Source organism: Eurosta solidaginis, chromosome 5 (genome assembly GCF_040869045.1).
Source record: "Eurosta solidaginis isolate ZX-2024a chromosome 5, ASM4086904v1, whole genome shotgun sequence".
Taxonomy (NCBI): Eukaryota; Metazoa; Arthropoda; class Insecta; order Diptera; family Tephritidae; genus Eurosta; species Eurosta solidaginis.
Window position 1 is genome coordinate 112,161,939 of NC_090323.1, and position 22,286 is coordinate 112,184,224.

The 22,286-nt window shown below is 42.7% G+C and overlaps 1 protein-coding gene and 1 pseudogene across 1 annotated transcript in view; one reads left to right on the forward strand and one right to left on the reverse strand.

Moving 5' to 3' along the window:
• Pxn (Peroxidasin) overlaps nucleotides 1-22,286 on the reverse strand; it is a 1,464,583-nt gene that overhangs the window by 459,222 nt on the left and 983,075 nt on the right. The gene's annotated exons all lie outside the window — the stretch shown is intronic.
• On the forward strand, nucleotides 14,784-16,860 carry LOC137252817 (heme oxygenase 1-like; annotated as a pseudogene).

Below are 22,286 nucleotides of genomic sequence, written 5' to 3' on the forward strand. Positions count from 1 at the left end.
ACGCTCCCCTTGGCGGGCATCAGTCGGGATAGGGAGGGCAGCAAAGAGGTTGTCTGTAAAAGATTTATATTCTTCCCAGTTTCCTTTTTTGAAGTTTATGAAAGTGCGTTTTTCGGAGACGATGAAGTCGGCGGTACGCTCGAGCGAAATAAGTATAGGCAGGTGGTCGGATGCCAATGTTACCATCGGCTGCCAGTTGACGCAGTTTACGAGTTCTGCGCTCACGATTGAGATATCTGGCGAACTGTGACAGCTTCCTACCATACGTGTGGGGGCGTCTCCGTTTATTGTGCAGAACGTCGTTTCTTCTATTTGATCCGCCAACATCTCACCCCTACTGTCCTCCCGCAAGTTTGAGTGCCATAGATCGTGATGGGCATTGAAATCGCCTAAGATAATGCGATTGTTTCCAGTGAGTACGCCGCTGATATCAGGGCGGTATCCACTGGGGCAACTGGTGACAGGAGGGATGTAGATGGTGATGATTTCTAGGTTTGCATCGCCTCACCGGACAGATAGGTCTTGACGTTCTAAGACATTGTCCCTGCGGTCGATGCCAGGATCAAATATATAATATTGCACAGAGTGGTGTATGAAAAACGCGAGGCCGCCTTCATTTCCGCTCTCGCGGTCTGTTCTGTGGATATTATACCCAGAGCAGGTCTGAAATGCAGATTTTGCTCTGAGTTTAGTCTCTTGAATCGCAGCAATGCTGATGTTGTGCCGCTTCATGAAATCGACTATCTCCGTAATCTTCCCAGATAGTCCATTACAGTTTAACTGCAGAGTTCTGAAGTGCATAAGGGGAGACGCCGCCACTCTGGGGGTAAGTGACGGGTGACTACGCCTGGGTTGTGGAAGGCCAGGACGCAATTGCTGTTGTCGCCCTGTGACTGGGCGTCCTTGGGCAAGCATTGGGGTACCCGGATGATTTGGGTTTGCGACCTGGCAACATGGCGCGATGAAACCCGTCGGGGGGTTGCCGTCGCGGAGGCAGCAGCTGCTGCATTGGGCGGATGTAGGAAACATATATATTCTGTGCTGGTAAACGGTGGAAACGGAGGTAGGGACTAAGAGTAAGTTTCCCTGACCTACACGATTGCTGCCGGAAAAGAGGGGGGGGGGGGGGAGAAGACGGGGGCAGGGGCTGATGCTCAGCATTGCTACCGACTCTACTACGAAGATAGTAGTTATGAGTGGTAGCAGCTGTTTGAGTTGTTGACGCTGTGGGGCGCGAGCAGCAGCGGGTACTTGTTGTGGCTTGCTGAGCAGCGGGGCTGCTGGAAGGTAGGGGGGGGAGGGCTTAGGCGTTGACTACGGGACGCCCTTGGGCCTGAACAGCAAGGAGCCACAAGAGATTTATAAAAGTTACGTGGACGTCGAGTTTTGGGATCAATTCCAGAACAACCTGTCCGATGCAACCATCCCTTACACGAGACACACTGGACAGAGTACGACCGTCCTAAAAAGATTCGTTTCCGGCATATGCAGCAAAACATTTTTTAGAACCGGGGTCAGGAGACGGACCCGGATTGGATTCGATGCCTTCCTGGAGTAAAAGAATATGGAGCAGTCCTGCTGCAAGGAACTGTTGGGAGGATGACAATTTGTGGGAGGGACGCAACAAATTAAATGGGGTTACACTGAAATGACAGTCCTTGGTCGGGAAAAATCCCGAGTCGCTCCGGTACATAGAACCGACTGCCTTGGGAAGCGTGTCCTTGTGGGTCGTGCGCCTTAGTTTCAGTTTCCTGAAAAACAGTTCGGGATCAGAGTCACCCTCTTCGTATGTCGTTTTCTTCGTGTCTTTGTGTTCCGTGCTCCGTTCCTGTGGCTCTGGTGCCACCTCTGGTTGGGTGTCTGCTTGTTTTATGGCCATCAGTTGTTGTATTGGTTGGCCGTGAAAAATTTGGATTCTCTGAATCCTTGGTTTGTTTGTCGGCCATAATGTTACCTCAAACGGAGGGCACCACGGGCGTATCGGTTTCGGTGAGTCCGGTGGTGTGGTTTGCCTGTGCTTTCGACTCATTGTTGAACGGTTTGATTCCTGCAATGGGTAAATAAAACGGGACTGTTAGAGATTCGTACGGCTTCAAGTCTTGCAAATGCGCGTGTTGTCGCTTTGGTCGCTCCGGGTGGCCTAGTTTCACCGTATTCGTGGAAACATATTCCATCACCAAGTATGGGCCGGAAAATTTTGGTGCTAATTTCTGGGCGAATTTGTCTGCCGTGGACTAGAATGGGTAGTCCCTTTTCATCACGTGCTCGCCTATGCGTGGTTTTCATTGCCGTCTGCGTAAGTCGTAGTGTTTTTTCTGTTGCTTTTAAGCTTTAGCTAAGTGCCCTTTTATCTCGTCCCATCACTTGGTGATGGACGGTGGTACGGTTGGTGGCTCTGCTGGTACTGCTCCCTCCGTGCGCACTTGCTGCGGTGCTGTAAGGTCTCTACCGAAAGTGATTTCTGCTGCCGGTGCTGTTGATTCGTGACTAGCCGTGTTTATCGCGAATGCTATTTGCGGAACCTCCTGGTCCCAGGTGCGGTGGTCGTCCTTGCATCGCTGGGCTATCATGGTCTTCAGGATTCGGTTGGTTCGCTCGGTGGGGTTTTCGTGGGGTGCGTGGGCTGCCGTAAACTTGTTACCGATGCGGTTGTCGTTCAAAAACGTTGCTAAAGCTTTCCCGACGAATTGTTTCCGATTATCGGTGAGGAAGGTTTTCGGGCAGCCAAATCGGTATATGACTCGCTTGGCGAACTGGGATCAACTCCACCCACATGGAGAATTTATCCACCATGACGAGGAGACAAGTATTTCCTTGCTTTTAGCGGGGCAGTGGTCCCACGAAGTCAGCGGTTACTATTTCCCACGGTCGTGATGATTGCATGGTTGCCATCAATCCTGCTGGCGTCCTTGCTCGACTTTGTATTCCGCAGATCTGATACACTTTGGTACGTGTTTGAGTACATCGCGGAACATCCTGGGCCGGTAATAGTTCTGTTCCGCTCTTTCGAGCCTTTTTTTCACCCCGAGATGTCCGGCGGCGGCGGTGTCGTGCACTTCCTGTAGCACGTCCTTTCGTCGGTCGGCTGGGACGCCCAGCTTCCATTGCGGTGACCGCGAGATTTGATTTCTCGGGGAAATGTGGCGGAAGAGGTTATCGACGATCTGGTAATCTGGATGTGCCTGCGGTTTTTCCCGCACCTGTCTTGCTTTCCACTCGTGCCAGTCGTTTGTTCTGTTGGTTATTTATTTATTTTCGTTTGTTCCGTTGGTTATGGTATACAAAATGTCATCTTCAGCGCGTTGTAGCGGGCAGCTGGAGAGTGCGTCGGCTACTACATTTTGTGCTCCTTTCCTGTATTCTATCTCGAAGTTATATTATTGTGGTTCCAGTCCCCATCTTGCCAGGCGTCCATAGGGGTTTTGGAGCGAGTGCAGCCATTTTAGTGAGTCGGTGATGACGGTGAAGTGATACCCTTCCAGGTGCGGTCTCATCTTTCGGATAACCCATAGTACGGTGAGGCATTCTTGTTCGGTGGCCGTGTATCGATTTTCTAGCTGGGTTAGGCTTCGGCTGGCGTAAGCTACCACATTCTCGTGGTCGGAATGGCGTTGATAGAGCACGACGCCCAGGCCCTCTCCGCTCGCGTCGGTCTGGAGAAAGAACGGTTGAGAGAAGTCTGGACAACAAAGTATTGGCGCGCTGGAAGGCTTGTCCTTGAGTGATTTAAAAGCATGATCTTGTTGCGCCTCCCATTTCCAGACTCGTCCCTTTTTCAGCAGTTGGTTAAGCGGTGCGGCGAGCGTATAGAAATCTGCCAGGAAGCGGCGGTACCAGGACGCGGGTCCAAGGAAACGGTGAAGCATCTCCTGTACAACGGATACTTTTGCTGGATCGGTGTGAATTCCTTTCGAACGGATGATGTGTCCTAGGTAATGGAGTTGTTGCTGGACGAAGCTGCACTTTTCGAAGTTTACTTGCATCTTGTGTCTTTGTAGGCACTCGAACACTTCCACCAAGATCGCCAAGTGTTCTTCGAAGGTATTTACCAACACAATGATATCGTCCAGGTAGGCGAAAGCTTTTGGTTGGAGTTCGGCCCCAGTATTGAATCCAGAGCACGTTGAAATGTAGTCGGAGCGGAGTTTAGGCCAAATTGCATAACTTTCCACTCGAACAATCCCCTGCCGGGAACTGTAAATGCGGTGTAGGGTCGAGATGCTTTGGCGAGCGGGATCTGCCAGTAGCCGTTCTTCAAGTCAATAGTGGAGATGAACTTCGCCTTTGTCATCTGGTCGAGAATGGCTCCAATTTGCGTCAACGGGTAAGCGTCTGGTTCGCTGGCGGCGTTGAGCTGACGGTAATCTAATCCTCCACGTGCCCTGTTTTTTGCAGACTATCATGATTGGCGAGCTGTACGCGCTTCGCGATGGATCTATTCTTCCTCCTGTCAGTAACTTGTCTACATCCTCGTCGATGACTTGTTGCATGGCCGGGTTGCGGGGGTAGTATCGTTGCTTCAGCGGTCGGTTGTGTTTGAGGCGAATCGTATACTCGGCTGCAGTACTTGGTCCGATGATTTCGCCAAACCGCTTTTGGTGGTGCGCAAAGAAGTTTCCCAGTTCCGTGTTTTGGTCACCGCTCAAGTGTTCTCGGCTCATTAATGCGCATAGCGTATCCAGTTCGGGTGCTCCCTTCTGACCATCCAGCGTGAGGATGATTCCCCTTTTTCTTAGGAAGTCCATTCCCAGAATTACCTGTTCGGCCAAGTTCGGGATGACGGACAGCATCGTGTCTGTGACTCGTCCTTGGTACACAATCCTTGCCGGGTAGGAGTTCGAGGTGAAGACACACGTCTGGTCTGCCAGCTGGATGCTTCGCTTGTTGGGGCGCGCCTTAATGTTGTTATTTTCTAGGTGCTTCCGTACGGTGCCGTCTACGTAGGATAGGGTGGCGCCGGTGTCTACTAGTGCGCACACGCTCATGCCCTCGATGAACACTGGTATGTATAATCGGCCGTCTACTTGTGTTTTTGCGTTTGATTTGCCGGCGGGTGGTTCCTCCGGGTTCTATGGTCTGGCGTACGGTTCTTGGCGGCGTATTTTAAAAGCGTTGGGCAGCGTCCTGGATGCGTTTTCAGTAATTGGGCTAGTCGGAGGGAATGGGCAGTCCCTGGAGAGGATGTTGTCTTGGCCACACCGGGAGCAGAACTTCCTCCAGAGGCCCTTGCATTGGAAGGGGTGGTGTCCGCGTTCCTTGCAGCGCCAACAGCACTCCTTGCTGTCGTACTCCATGTGCAGGTGGTATAAGCTGTGGACCACCATTTTTCCCTGTTTTGCTTCTTCGCCTCTTAGCAGCTTATACTCCTCCGTTAGCTCCAGGATCTCCTCGATCGTCCTAAACTCGCTGCGCTTGAAGAAAAGGCGGTATTCCACGCGTAGACCATCGAAGATCCGTTCGAGGTGATTCTCTTCGCACATCGTCGGGTGCTGGCGGATCAGCGTTTCCAGCGCGAGGATGTAGTGTTGTGGGATGTCCTCTTCCAAATGTCGTAGGTGTCGCTTAGGTAGAAAAACATTTTCCACCTCCCTCCGCAGATCGCTTCAGCGGTGTATGTGTTGCTTACGGACGAGTTACCATTGCAGTGCTTTCCCGCGTAGAAGCTCTTGCAGCGTTGGGAGGAGCCGGTCGACGGGGATGCGGTAGCATTCGGCGAGCTCCTCTATCCTCTCAAGAAACTCGTGCAGCGACTCCTCTCCCGAAAAGTGCAAATCCCAGCGGCGAACGGTATTTATAAGTTCACCGTCGCTCATTTCGTCTCGTTTCGGTGATGCGTTCTCTCTCTTTCCTCCATACGGTTGTGGGCTGTGGATCTGGATTGAAGGGATCGGCTTTGTTGTTGGCTGAGGTAGCATAGCGGACTTCCCATCTTCCTCGTTCACTTCCCGTTCCAGCTCCTTCAGCAGACCTTCACTTGATTTTCTGGCGCGTTTCGCTCGCACGTAAGTGCTCAGCGCACGACGCAGCTCGGCTACGGTTTGGCCTTCCACGTTGATTCGGTGTTCCTTACTCTCCTCGATCAGCCTCTCCCTCCTCAGTAGGTATATCCAGTTGAGCGAGTCGGTGTTCAGCAGCGTGCCTTCAGTTTTATGTGTTGTTTCCAGCGGTGTTGTTGTAGTTGTTTTTCCATTCTCATCTACAGAGGGGTGTGCCTGCTCGGGCGCCATTTATGAGGTGGGTTTTGTCTAAGGCCGGGGTAATGCTCAATCAATCCAGAGTCGAGTAAAAGTCCCACAAACCCCTTCATACGTTCAAGCAGTGAACAGCGACGTAGATGCGCAGAACGAAGCAATTTTGAACTCGTGAATGCGCAATCTGGGTAGGTGATTTGTTTCAATATTCATTTTGCATGGGAAAGTGTTGTGTTTTAAAATAACGTTTGAAAAATGAATCCATAGAATATTGAATTCGCATTAAATACAGTAAACGTATTAATTCTTAGCCTGTTTCATAAAAATATTTGCTATGAATAAATGACTTTAAGAAGTTTAGTTCTATCTAAAAATTATTTCGCCGAAATGAGCAACCCATATAGCTTTATAGGTGTTTCTTATTTTTCCAAATGTCCCGGGAAATTTTTAAAAATCCCGGGAATTTGGATCAAATTTGAGGTTTGTCCCGGGAACCCGAAATAAAAATCTGGCAGCCCTACTGGATATATTAGACGGGCAGCAGCTTTCCGTCGCAAGATGGTGAGGGGGGAGGAGCGGCGGCTAGCGGTCGTTGGAGCAGAGGAGGTTAGGTAGGACGGTTGAACGGTCGGGTAACGGGCGGATTGGTACGGCGTTACGGAAGCAGCGGCTTAACGGCGGTAGGATGGCGGACGGCCAAAGATCGTTGTAGCAGCGGCGGGACGGATGCAGCAGCTAACGGCGGTAGGATGGCGGACGGCCAATGGCCAGTGGTTGGCGTGGCAGCGGCGGCACCAGCAAGGCGGGATGGGCATGGCAGTAGTATGGCGAACGGCCAACGGTCGGCGTAGCACCGGCGGGATGGGAGCAGCGGCGGCACCAGAGGGGTGTTTTGGGTGGCGCCGCAAATTGGTTGAGAAACCAATACACCATTATTGTGATTTTCTTGTGATTTTCTTGTGTTGACGGAACACAGCATTGGTTTGCCATCAGTCATTGGTAGCGTGTGGTTATTTACCATAGGGGTTGTTGGCTATGCTATAGAGAAATAAGTAAAAGGGGGTTCAGGTTTAAGTGAATAAGGAAATACAGGGGGGGGGGGTGATGTTATTGTAACGCTACGTTACAAGTTTGTCGCGCCGATAGCGATTCAAACATATCCAAATCTCTCCAAGTCTTTAGCATGAGACCTAGCTCTCGCTCCGCTCCTACGAAATTTGTTCCATTATCGCTCCATAGATGAAGACAATGGCCATAGCACGTGGTGAAGCGAATAAATGCCATTAAGAAGGAGTTGGTTGTTAAGTCTGAGACAATCTCTAAATACACCGTCTTGGAAACCATGCACACGAATACAGCGATATAACCCTTTATAGCCGCATTGCCTCTTCCACGATCAGGACGTACTTGTATGAGTCCTACATACTCCACCCCAGAATGCAGAAATGGACGGGCTGGCGAACTCTACACGCTGGGAGATATCCTATCATTTGTTCACTCAGATTTGCCCTCAGTCTTTCACACATCATACAATTCTTAACCAATGACCTAGCTAATGCTTGTATACCGATTATCCAATAATTGCGTCTTAAATTCGATATCAGCTGCTGTGCTCCGCAATGCAGCAGTTTCAAATGTGCTGATCTAGCTATAAGATAAACCAATCTGCCTTTGCCTGGTAGTATCGCTGGATTGCGCTCGCAGTCAGATAAATCTGCTTCTTGTAACCGCCCACTCATACGCAATATACCATTTTGGATAAAAGGAGCCATCACTACAATTGCGTCCGACAGTCGAATAGCCTCAGATGAATTCTTATCGTTACCGGATCTATTGAGTTTTCGGCTATCGTCCTCGAAATTATCCCATTTCTTTTGCTTAATCCAGAAGGGTAATGAGTGATCTAGTTCCTTCACGCTTAAATATTGCTTACGTCTATCTGCTAATGATGTTCGACAATTTTTAGTAATTTATTTAATAATTTGGGAAAAATTTAAACAACGTGACATCAGGACGGACAAGGCGACAGCTGTTTCGATTATACCTTGTAAATCTCTTCAAAGCCTTTTCTTTTATAGATAATGTTGCGACATGAGTCGCAAGCGGATCTTCACCGTTTCGCCCTGCTTTTTATTGTAACCTATTTTCTCGGTCTACCTTTAGTTGGCAGCATTCCTTGTTCACGTCTATTTCGACCTTTTCGTGGTTGCCTTCTGGAAGTTTCGGCCACATGCCTTTTGGGAGACGAAGAAACTCTGGACCATTCCACCACAACTGAGAACCGATTAACTCCTCCATGGCCATTCATCTAGAAATCATATAAACTGGGTTCCCGTCAGTTAGAACATATCTCCACTTGTGATTGTTTGTATTTTTATTTATCTGTCGTACCCTATTAGCCATAAATTATTTAAGGCTACCGCTGTCTCGTCTCAACCAGTATAGAACTACCATGGAGTCCGACCAACAATTAATGATGATGACCCTCACAAATAGGTTATGACCCTCACAAATAAGCAATACGCGCTGCATTAGCTCACTGAGCAACGTTGCCGCCCGCCGCTCGGTTCGTAAGGGGGCTACTCTCGATTTCGCTAGCAATACATTGGATGTCACTACTCCCTTGTATTGTATTACAGCATATATAGCTGCTCCAAAGGCTTTGGTTGATGCGAAAAGCCATGCAACGTCAAATCATATTGTCGTACGTATCCTATCCAGCGCGGTATGCGAAGATTTCTGAACTGGTGTATTTGAGAAAAAATACCCTGCCATTCGATCCTTAGCATTTCAGGTAAAATTGTATCCCAACCTAATTTCTCCTGCCAAATTGTTTTTAGTAAAATCTTTGCTTTGATTATAAATGGTGACGCCAAATCATCCGGGTCATACAATCGAGCGGTGATACTTAAAGCCATTCGCTTAGTCCAACAAGCTGGATCTACATCTGGCAGTGATTTCACTGTGAAAGTTAACTCATCCGTGTAAGGAATCCACTTAAGGCCCAACACTGTTGCTTGCAATGGATGCAATTCAATGGAATGTAAGACATCTTCCGAGTTGGACTGCCATTTAGTAAGCTCGAAACCTCCGACCGCTAAAAGCTGTTTCAGTTGCTAGCACAAGAGCAGCAATTCCTCCTCCGTGTCAGCTCCGACCAAACAGTCGTCCATATAAAAGTTATGCAATACAGCGTGTTCACCTAAAGGTCACCTATGTACGTTATCTTTAGCACATTGCTGCATCGCTCTGACGGCACAAAAGGGCGCTGATGCCATCCCCAATGTCACTTTAGTGAGCCAATATTCAGCTATCTCTCCTGTATCATTCCTCCAAAATATTCGTTGCAAGTCCCAATGTTGCGCTGCTATTTTCACCTGCGGAAACATCTTTATATCTGCCGTTACCCCGTATGCGTGCAAGCGAAAACCCCAAAGAAGGTCGATTATATCCTTTTGCAATTTGGGTCCGATCATTTGGACATCATTTAATGAAACTCCGGAATCAGTGATAGAAGATGCGTCGAGTACTACCAGAAATTTCTTCGTAATTGCATGGTGAGGGATATAATAGGCTTAGCTTTCTGTTGGAGTTGTTACCAGTTTTAGCCATCCCTTTGCTATATACTCATTTATGAAGCCCTGATAATCTTCTTTCAATTTTGGTTCTCATTTAAATCGCTGCTCGAATCGTAAATATCTTTGTAGCGCTGTCACTCGATTGGAGCCAATACGATCCCAGTCACGTCGTAAGGGAATTTCTAGAGTATATCGCCCCTCCTGTGGGTCTCCAAGAAATGGGTTTCACATTCTTGTTGCTCCGTCGGCCAATTGGAGTCATCACCTGGCAAGTTTTCTACTTCAAAGAAACGTTATACTAAGTGCTCAAGTTCATACTCATTTTCCATTCTATCTACTACTTCTGCTACATGGACTGCCACAACGCTTACGTTAGTCTGTATTTCTCCGAAGAGAAACCAGCCCAAACGGATCTTCTGTGCTACAAAGCCTGACGCTGATTGAACCATATTTTCCTGCATGAATTGAGCCAATATACCCACAGGCAATAACATTTTACCTAAAATCGATGGTACCACTAGACAAGTGACAAAGATGCTCAAATCGTCAAGGTACAGTGACATAAGATAACACGATATTGCCTTATTACAGACTTGGGATTGCGCTCCAATAGCCGACGAAACATCATCCTTTGTTCGATGTGTGCAAAGTTGGTTATTAGGTTCATCCTTGCTGATCAGGTTCACTTGTGCGCCAGTGTCACATATGGCACGTAGTATTATAGTCATACCACCCTGCGTTACAAAACGAACCTGGGCAGTAGCCAATAGAGTGGAGCAAGGATTGATATGTGATGATCGCATTATGACGGGCTTATTCACAGGTGCGCAGAATTCTGATGGAGTCACAGCACTGGAAACCCCGAGGCCAGTTTCCACCTCTCTTGTTGGTTGCTATTGGTCCTTATCGAAACTCGCCTCAACAGTTGCTACCATTAACTCATGCGGAACTTCCCCCTTGGAGTTCGGAGCTAACTTCGGACAAATAACGCTATTATGGGGAGCCCTTTCACACCTGGGACAGCGACTAGATAGATAGTTACGAGCGGTATGTCCTCTTCGCAAGCAATTTTTACATAACTTCAGCTCAAAAATTCGCTTAATTTTCTGGTCACGACTCATGCGTCGAATTGTAGGGCATCTGTGGAATGCATGATCTCCAGAGCAGCTGAGACATGGCTTGAACTTAACCATGGACGAACTGTTTAACTTTGCGCGCTGATCCATGGCAGGATTGTTTGTGCGCTTCGCATTATACTTACCGACAGCCGGTATGGGTTGGCTTAATAGCCCGCTACCACGACACTCAAGCCAAGAGAAAAAATCTTTTTGCAAGTTCGGAACTCGATCTATGGGCCGAAACAATTCCCACTGACTACGTGACACGATATCTAATCTGGACTCTAGAAAGTTGAATATAAATAAATCGCGCTGTTCCTCAGCTCCCAACTGTCTTGCCACCATTCGCATACTATTTTTAGTAACATCAAGCATATCCCTAATCAATTTATGAGTAGCCAGTAACCATACTGGTAAATCGTAAATAGCTGAGCAATGGGCTGCATGGCACAAATATTCATTATCATATGTCATCCCTAATGCTTTCCTTGCGGCAACGAAGCTATTGTCTCGCTGTGGCCAATAACCACATGATCTAGCCGCATCGTTTTCTGCACGATGTTGTAGGGGTCGGTTCCATTGTTTTTAATTCTGCCCAGACTTTCACGTATATATCTTCGACCTGCTGCTGACGAGCAAGATCATCCGCCTGTTGCACCTCATCGCGCGGGCTGCCTTGCAGCTCCCTATATATACATTCAATTCATTCCCAAGCCTTAACTAAAATATCGGGTCGTGCCTTTAAAATTTCCACGTTCATATCATCAGATGTAGCCGAGGCCAACCAGTCGGACTGCCGCTGAATTTCCGATGCAGTATAATCTAAATCCAAATGCTTACTCTTGCATCTCCTAACGGCTTGAACATCCATCCATTGGCAATCTTCTATATCGACTGTTAGGACCGTTTTTACTTCCTCTACGCTCGTTACATTATTTCTATCATCACCTAAAAGAAAATTCGGGAAAAATATTAGGCACTTAACGGAAGGCTGGATTGACCAGCATTATCTTTGTCCTATAAATCACTCCTCAGTATTCGATAACTACTCAAGTTAACGTATGTATATAACCTAAATATATACGCGCATATGCATAAGACTTAAATTCGCTGAGCCTATGCCATAATTCGCCGATATATTATGCAGAAAGTCGCAGATAAATTCTTGCATAAGTCGCAGTTATATTTGCATTAGCAGTCTCGCTTCTTTTTCGAATGGCTTACGAATTCGGGCCTAAATCGCTCTGTATCAAAATGTGTAACTACGCTGCAATCGCAACAAAGTCGCTGTCAACCCTCAACCCCTTCGCTGCCATCAATCGTATCATACTTTCAAATTAGGCAGCCTAAAAAAATACACGAACGTTCGAATTCCAGTTATATATTTTCTTTTCTGCTGCTATTTTTACAACAAGTTGACTGTAACTGCTTATTCCATTCGTCTCGATGGACCAAAATGTATTTTAGAAGATATGAATTTTGATTTTTCTCAAAAAAAAGAAAGGAACGACTTTTCTGTTGAACTGATTTTTTATTTCTGAATTTTATATCAAGGCCTTTTTGTACAAATTGAAAAATTCCTTTTACAATCTAAACAATGCCTACTATTCACGTTCCTATAGAGTCATATCGCTTGAACAGATGTTATCCACATGAGAAATGCTTCTGACCTTAAACTGCTTAATGCAATTGTTAACATTCTTTGAAAACTACTGGATGATATTTTCAGTCCGAAGGGTGGGCGTTTGAATTGATAATGTCCGTCTTGTGTTGAAAATGCAGTCGGTGGTCTTGAATGATTTTCTAATGGTATTTGGTGAAAAGAGCTTTTCATATCTAGGGTTGTGAAATATTTCGCTCGTCCTAAAATATCAAGTATGTCTTCTAATCTTGTCAATGGGAATTTGTCGCTTACTATTTTGTCATTTAGTTTTCTATAGTCTACTACTAAGCCCCATTTCTTATCGTCACTTTCACTTTTCTTTGGTACTAAAATCAAAGGAGAATTGTATGAGCTAACGGAAGGTTCAATAATGTCGTTGTCGATCATTTCTTGTGCTTGGCTCTGAATTTGTACCCCGTTGTGTTTGATGTAGTCTATAGTTCTTTATGTATACCGGTGAGTTGTCTGTGAGATTGAGTTTTTGGTCATAGAAATTATTTACTGAAAGTTTCTCTCCTTCTAAGTGGAATATTGACTGATATTGTCTAAAAATTTCTGTTAGTTCTGTTTCTGTGTATTTGTCTAAATTTTCGAGTTTTAATATTTTCATTAATTTTTTGAATCGTTCATTGTTGTAGGTATTTGGTTGACAATTGGCATTTAAAATCGTGTAGTTTGATAATTATAATTCTTGAAGATTGACTGCATGTCTGTTGACATTTAAAAACTTTACATGGGAAATTCCCTTAGCTGGTGGAATTGAATTTGCTAATAAAATTATTTAAAAAAAATTGTTTAGTTAAACGGGTTTATTGAAAACAATACTTACATGAAGTAATAATAATACGAAGAGCTAGAAAATAATTAGGTAGGTCCTAGGTACTAGTCATCACACTCCTTATCAATCTATAAGGTTGATCAGACGTTTGCCAGTTGGTCTTTCTGTATTACAAAGTTGAGCTTAGATGCGCCTACTGAGTAGATCTCTTCTTTGGTTATACCTGTTAGTTTGCATTTGAAGCTGCTGTCAAAGTCATATTCGTTATTAAATGGATTTTTGCAAATTGAATTGTCCGCTCCTGTATCTATGAGAAATGTCATTGGCCTATTCAGTTCTAAGTTTTTTATTGCTACGTAGTTAGTTAAATTTTGTGTAATAACATAAATACAATTGGGCCTATTGTTGTTTATATTTCCCTGTCCCCCGGAAGAGTGCCCTCGTGGTCCTCCGGGTCGCCTTGGTTTGCCTGAAATTGGACATAGTTGACTCGGCGACTATTCCTCTCATTGCTCCTGAACTGCTGGGTTCCAGTTGGGTTACTATGGTTTTGGTTGGGGTAATTACTTTGTCTTTGGTTAAAGGAATATCCCTGGTTATTGTTTTGAATGATAGGTCTTGGATTATTTGAATACCTCTTAATTGAGTTATTGTTCCGTCCATGGTTGGGCATGTCCCTTGAACCATTTTGTTGTCTGTTTTTATTGTTGTTGTACCTAGGCTGAAAACTATTTCTGCAGTTGTTGTTATTCTGCCGGTAAGTGTTTTGGTTGTAATTGTTGTACCTCCTAAAGTAGTTTTGTCGATCATTTCTGAAAAACATTACATTTCTGCTGATGTTTTGGGTTCCTTGCTCTATCTCTAAGGCTAGGTCAACAGCGCTATCAAATGTTTTCGGTAGTGCGGCCAATACTGTTTGTTTTGACTATTCATTAAGTCCGTTTTTGAATACTGTTAGGCTATATTGCTCATTTAAGTTTGCAATCAAAGAATTTTGTTCGTCCGATGCACTCGCACCTTAAAACTTGCCTCAGCTATTGTATGTCCAGTGATATCTGTGTCGCAAATTGGAAGGAAATCAAGCAGTCTTGCCGTCAGAGGGAATGTCGATGGCAAAGAACGTGTATTGACTGTAGATATGGGCGCATCTCATTCCGTGATTCGATCTGATTTGGTCAACAGGAGAGTAAAGCCATTACCTGGAGCAAGGTTGCGTACAGTCACTGGCGAGTATAACCAAGTCCTGGGAGAAGGGATCTGTGAAGTCTTAATTGGGAAGGTCATGGTTCTACACAAATTCGTTGTGGCAGAGATCGTTGATGAAGTCATATTGGGAGTGGACTGCTTGGTTGACCATGACATCAAGATCGATATGCAGAGAGGGTGATGCGTTATGAGAACCAGGATGTGCCACTTACCTTCAGTTTGGAAAAAGGGTTCAGCAGTAATCGAGTAATGGTGGAGAAGAGTCGACAAAGACCACGAAAGTCAAAGGTAAAGGTTCATGGAACGAAGGTACCTTCGAGAAAAACACTGGCATTGACAAATCCGAATGGACGCACTAAAACGACTGAAAGAATTTTCCAGAAAGAATGCTAGGGTAGCTTCAAGCCAGCGCGCACTACTGTTGTGAAACGTCAAGACGATACTGATGATACAAAGTCAATCCGTCAAGATCAAGCTCTGCGAAGTAGTTCTTCATTGGCCAAAGAACAGAGTGTGAGGGAACGGCCCAGGGTAATGAGTAGTAAGATGAAACACTGGCATGACAAGAACTTTAATTCGGAAGGTTTCTTGGAGGGAGATTTGGTACTGCTATACAACCCTCACCGGCGGAAAGGTGTTCCATCCAAATATCGGTGCAGTTGGGAAGGCCCTACAGAGTTGTGAAGAGGATCAGTGAAGTCATCTACCGCATACAAACAATTGGGAAACCACGAAATAGAAGCGTGGTTCATTTGGAGAGGCTAGCAGCGGCTAGATTGAGAGATTTGTTTGATCGGGACGATCAGACTTAGGTGGAGGGCAGTGTTACGAATATTAGCAACACTATTAGGATACTGTCATCTCTAAGCGATACTAAGCAGTGACTTGTATGCACATCAACAAATTAATCATTATGTCTACCCATATGTCCATACAAGCAGCGGAGAGAAAACGCACAAACACCTGCATATATCTGAGATGCTCCCAAAATTAGGCAATGGTTTGTGCAAGTATCACTTACAAATACACGCGCATATGAGAAGCTATAAACGTAGTAATTTTATAGCAGATAACTAACTAGTAAATTTTAGAATGGAAAAGCCTAGAACTATGGAACGAGGAAACCAGACAGTATCGATTTAAGACGCTATCTGGTGAGCATTATTGAATAGTGGAGTTATTTATTCAACAGTTTTGATTCGAACGATAGCAGAAGGTTGCAAATAAGGGGAATTGCACTAAATTCGTTACAATATACTACAATTTTATAGCACAAGGACAATATAAATTCATAAGTATATACATATATGTAAACATATATATGATATCCAATTGCTGGTCATTTCTCCAACATTTTCAGAATTTTTCTTTCCCTTTTCGACAGTTTAACAATAAATAAAAATAAGCACAAAATCCGAACGGCCATTCATCAACAAAATAATGTATTTCAGAAACTTTGTGAAACCCTGTAGAGCAAAATAATTACCGGCTCAAACAAATAACGATGGCGCAAAGGAGTCTGGAGTTGATATGACATTTACAATTGTGTAATGCCACAAAAGATGTGCATAAACTAAGTGATGTGCTGGTGAATGCCAAATTTGCTTTAGGTAAGCAATAAAACAAACCTTTTCAATTTTAGCATTATCTGACGACGCTGTTTGGTGTGATGGTTTATTGGCTTTCTATAAAATATAAAAATATCTAGAAGAAAACATACCTGAAAATTTGCTACCAAAAGAGTTCCACCGAACAGAAGCATTCGAACAAAATTTTGCATATTTCTTTGGTAAAGATTCGAAAGAAACTTATGAACCGCGCTATAGCGTCAAAAAATATATCGCGAATTTTGAGGAAGTAAATGCAAAAAGCAAACTACTTTTATTTGCCTATGCCTATCAAATGTAAATGGCTCTAACGTCTGGTGGCCAACTTTAACAAAAGAAAAGAATGATTAAAAGAAAATTATGGATGGGCAGAAGAGGAAAAGACAGACCTTAAACCAGCTAATCCCGATGATGGTGTAGATGACTCGGAACATCAACCAATGCCAAGACAAGTAAAAATTTGTCCAGAGGGCTGTGCTGCTACCTTTTTCCTGAGAAAATTTCTATATTGAAGGATAGATTAAGGCAAGTGCTTAACGAGAATTATGGCGAGTTTACCGATGAACTACGTCAGCAGTTTATTGAGGAGAGTCGAAATGTTTTCATTTATAATAGTGAAGTTGTTCGCACTATAAAATCGTGCAAACCTTAGAAAATTGGCAATAGTTTTAGTGTTTGTAATGGAAATTTATTTTGCTTTAAAGTTGGCCAAGCGTTAGAGACGAAACCCGTTAAAGAAAGAAATGGTATGATTTATCAGACAACGCCTGATATAACTTAAAAAAATATAGAAGCTTATGTAGTACATATTTTAAATAATTAGATATGTATAAATTTAATCGTGCGAAATCATATAAAAACTATTAAATGGTTAAAATCGTACACCATGTAAACACCATAAAGCTGCCAGCAAAAAACGATAAGTTTACCTATATAACACATTTATGGAAGAAGTATACGTTTATACGAATGCTACCCTATATCGGCTGCCGTTTCCAAAACGTTCTATCTCAGCAAACTTTTTCAGAATTCCCTACCTCAGAAAGCTTTTCAAAAATGCCCCAAAAGATTCTTGATTCAAGGTTGGAAACGAGCTCAAGGCCAGAACAATAATTTTTTGTAATGATTATTGTTTTTTTAATTTTTCTATATTTGAAAATTTTTATTTTGTTTTTGGAATAGAATAGAAAAATTTTCAGACAACCTGCCATAGCTGCGCAGATAGAACCATTTCGAAGGGTGCTAAGCCTTCATCATCAGTGCGCTTTAGGTACGCTGCGCTAACCATTTAGCTATACAACGGTGGTTTGTTTGACTGATAAATTGCTACTTCTATTCCTTTTTACCAACTATATTTAATCAGCGTTGCGCCATCTGTTGCAAGACACTGATAATGTTGGACTTGTTTATTGTCAATTACTTTGTTTGACATTTCCCAAGTGCTCTTGGTTTATTAACAACAATTGTTTTTGTTTTATCGGGCTATTGATAAAGGATTCAAGGTTCGAAACGAGCTCAAGGCCAGAACAATAATTTTTTATAATTAATTATTGTTTTTTTAGTTTTTCTATAATTGAAAAATTGAATTTTTTTTTTTGGAATAGTAAGTAGAAATTTTTTCAGACAACCTGCCATAGCTGCGCAGATAGGTCCATTTCGAAGGGTGCTAAGCCTTCATCATCAGTACGCTTTAGGTACGCTGCGCTAACCATTTAGCTATACAGCGGTGGTTTGCTTGACTGATAAATTGTTACTTCTATTGCTCTTTACCACGTATATTTAATCAGCGTTGCGCCATCTGTTGTAAGAGATTGATAATGTTGGATTTATTTATTGTCAATTATTTTTTTTGACATTTCCCAAGTGCTCTTGGCTTATATTATTATATTGTTTTTGTTTCATCGGCCAAAAGAAAATACAATTTTTCAATTATAGAAAAATTAAAAAACAATAATCATTACAAAAAATTATTGTTCTGGCCTTGAGCTCATTTCGAACCTTGTATCCTTTATCAATAGGCCGATAAAACAAAAACAATTGCCAATAAACCAAGAGTACTTGTGAAATGTGAAACAAAGTAATTGACAATAAACAAATCCAACATTATCAGTGTCTTACAACAGATTAATATACCTAGGTGGTAAAGGGGAATAGAAGTAGCAATTTATCAGTCAAACAAACCACCGCTGTACAGCTAAATAGTTAACGCAGCGTACCTAAAGCGTACTGATGATGAAGTCTTAGCACCTTCCGAAATGGATCTATCTGCGCAGCTATAGCAGGTTGTCTGACAAATTTTCTACTTACTATTCCAAAAAAAAAAATTTCAATTATAGAAAAATTAAAAAAACAATAATCATTATAAACAAGTAAGGAAGGCTAAGTTCGGGTGTAACCGAACATTACATACTCAGTTGAGAGCTATGGAGACAAAATAAGGGAAAATCACCATGTAGGAAAATGCACCTAGGGTATCCCTGGAATGTGGTTATATGACATGTGTATCAAATGGAAGGTATTAAAGAGTATTTTAAGAGAGAGTAGGCCATAGTTCTATGGATGGACGCCATAAAGGTAGACCAGGTCTGACTCTAGAATTTGTTTGCACGATATGGGTATCAAATGAAAGGTGTTACTTAGCATTTTAAGAGGGAGTGGGCCTTAGGTCTATAGGTGGACGCCTTTTCGAGATATCGCCATTAAGGTGGGCCAGGGGTGACTCTAGAATGTGTTTGCACGATATGGGTATCAAATGAAAGGTGCTAATGATAATTTTAAAAGGGAGTGATCCTTAGTTCTATAGGTGGACGCCTTTTCGAGATATCGCCATAAAGTTGGGCCAGGGGTGACTCTAGAATGTGCTTGTACGATATCGGTATCAAATGAGGGATGTTAATGAGTATTTTAAAAGGGAATGGGCCTTAGTTCTATAGGTAAACGCCTTTTCGAGATATCGCCATAAAGGTGGAACAGGGGTGACTCTAGAATGTGTTTGTACGATATGGGCATCAAATGAAAGGTGTTAATGAGTATTTTAAAAGGGAATGGGCTTTAGTTCTACAGGTGAACGCCTTTTCCAGATATCGCCATAAAGGTGGGCCAGGGGTGACTCTAATATATGTTTGTACGATATGGGTATCAAATGAAAGGTGTTAATGAGTATTTTAAAAGGGAGTGATCCTTAGTTCCATAGGTGGACGCCGTTTCCAGATATCGCCATAAAGGTGGACCAGGGGTGACTCTAGAATGTGTTTGTACGATATGGGAATCAAATGAAAGGTGTTAATGAGTATTTTAAAGGGGAGTGGGCCTTAGTTCTATATGTGAACGCCTTTTCCATATATCGCCATTAAGGTGGACCAGGGGTGATTCTAAAATGTGTTTGTACGATATGGGTATCAAATGAAAGGTGGTAAAGAGTATTTTAAAAGGGAGTGATCCTTAGTTCTATAGGTGGACGCCTTTTCGAGATATCACCATAAAGGTGGGCCGGGTGACTCTAGAATGTTTGTACGATATGGGTATCAAACGAAAGGTGTTACTGAGCATTTTAAGAGGAAGTGGGCCTTAGGTCTATAGGTGTACGCCTTTTGAGATATCGCCATTAAGGTGAGCCAGGGGTGACTCTAGAATGTGTTTGTACGATATGGGTATCAAATGAAAGGTGGTAATGAGTATTTTAAAAGGGAGTGATCCTTAGTTCTATAGGTGGACGCCTTTTCGAGATATCGCCATAAAGGTTTGTACGATATGGGTACAAAATGAATGGTGTTAATGAGTATTTTAAAAGGGAGTGGGCCTTAGTTCTATATGTGGACGCCTTTTCCATATATCGCCATAAAGATGGACCAGGGGTGACTCTATAATGTGTTTGTGCGATATGGGTATCAAATTAAAGGTATTAATGAGGGTTTTAAAAGCGAGTGGCCCTTAGATGTATATGTGGAGGCGTTTTCGCGATATCGACCAAAATTTGGACCAGGGTGATCCAGAAAATCATCTGTCGGGTACTGCTAATTTATATATATATGCAATACCACGAACGGTATTCCTGCCAAGATTCAAAGCCCTTGATTTCGCCCTGCAGAACTTTTTCATTTTCTTCTACTTAATATGGTAGGTGTCACACCCATTTTACAAAGTTTTTTCTAAAGTTATATTTTGCGTCAATAAACCAATAAAATTACCATTTTTCATCCTTTTTTTCGTATTTGTTATAGAATTATGGCATTTTTTTTTTCATTTTTCGTAATTTTCGATTTCGAAAAACTGGGCGTGATAGTCGGATTTCAGCCATTTTTTATACCAAGATAAAGTAAGTTTAGATAAGTACGTGAACTAAGTTTAGTTAAGATATATCGTTTTTTGCGCAAGTTATCGTGTTAACGGCCAAGCGGAAGGACAGACGGCCGACTGTGTTTAAAAACTGGGCGTGGCTTCAACCGATTTCGCCCTTTTTCACAGAAAACAGTTATCGTCCTAGAATCTAAGCCTCTACCAAATTTCACAAGGATTGATAATGTTTTGTCCGACATATGGCATTAAAAGTATCCTAGACAAATTAAATGAAAAAGGGCGGAGCCACGCCCATTTTGAAAATTTCTTTTATTATTGCATTTTGTTGCACCACATCATTACTGGAGTTGAATGTTGACATAATTTACTTATATAAAGTAAAGATATTAAATTTTTTGTTAAAATTTGACTTTAAAAAATAAAATTTTTTAAAAAGTGGGCGTATTCTTCATCCGATTTTGCTCATTGTTATTTAGCACATATATAGTAATAGTAGTAACGTTCCTACCAAATTTCAACATGATATCTTCAACGACTGCCAAATTACAGCTTGCAAAACTTTTAAATTACCTTCTTTTAAAAGTGGGCGGTGCCACGCCCATTGTCCAAAAACTTACTACTTTTCTATTCTGCGTCATAAGGTAAACCCACCCACCAAGTTTCATAGCATTATCCGTCTTTGACAATGAATTATCGCTTTTTTTCGGTTTTTCGAAATTTTCGATATCGAAAAAGTGGGCGTGGTTATAGTCCGATATCGTTCATTTTAAATAGCGACCTGAGCTGAGCGCCCAGGAACCTACATACCAAATTTCATCAAGATACATCAAAATTTACTCAAGTTATCGTGTTAACGGACAGACGGACGGACGGACGGACATGGCTCAATCAAATTTTTTTTCGATACTGATGATTTTGATATATGGAAGTCGATATCTATCTCGATTCCTTTATACCTGTACAACCAATCGTTATTCAAAGTGAGCTCTGCTCAACTGAGTATACAAATTATTGTTCTGGCCTTGAGCTCGTTTCGAACCTTGAATCCTTTATCAATAGCCTGATAAAACAAAAACAATTGTTGTTAATAAACCAAGAGCACTTGGGAAATGTCAAACAAAGTAATTGACAATAAACAAATTCAACATTATTAATGTCTTGCAACAGATGGCGCAACGCTGATTAAATATAATTGGTAAAGAGGAATAGAAGTAGCAATTTATTAGTCAAACAAACCACCGCTGTATAGCTAAATGGTTAGCGCAGCGTACCTAAAGCGTACTGATGATGAAGGCTTAGCACTCTTCGAAATGGTTCTATCTGCGCAGCTATGGCAGGTTGTCTGAAAAATTTTCTACTTACTATTCCAAAAACAAAATAAAATTTTTCAATTATAGAAAAATTAAAAAAAAAAACAATAGTCATTTCAAAAAATTATTGTCTTGGCCTTGAGCTCGTTTCCAACCTTGAATCAGGAATCTGTTGTGGCATTTTTGAAAAGCTTTCTGAGGTAGGGCCTTCTGAAAAAGTTTGCTGAGATAGAACGTTTTGGAAACGGCATCCGATATAGGGTACCATTCGTATAAACGTATACTTCTTCCATAACTGTGTTATACAGGTAAACTAGTCGTTTTTTGCTGAAAGCTTTATGGTGTTTATATGGTGTAGGTTTTTAACTATTTAATAGTTTTTATATGATTTCGCACGATTATATTTATATATATTTAATTATTTAAAATATAAACTACATAAGTTTCTATATTTTTTTAAGTTATATCAGGCGTTGTTTGATAAATCAAACCATTTCTTTCTTTAACGGTTTTCGTCTCTAACGCTTGGCGAACTTTAA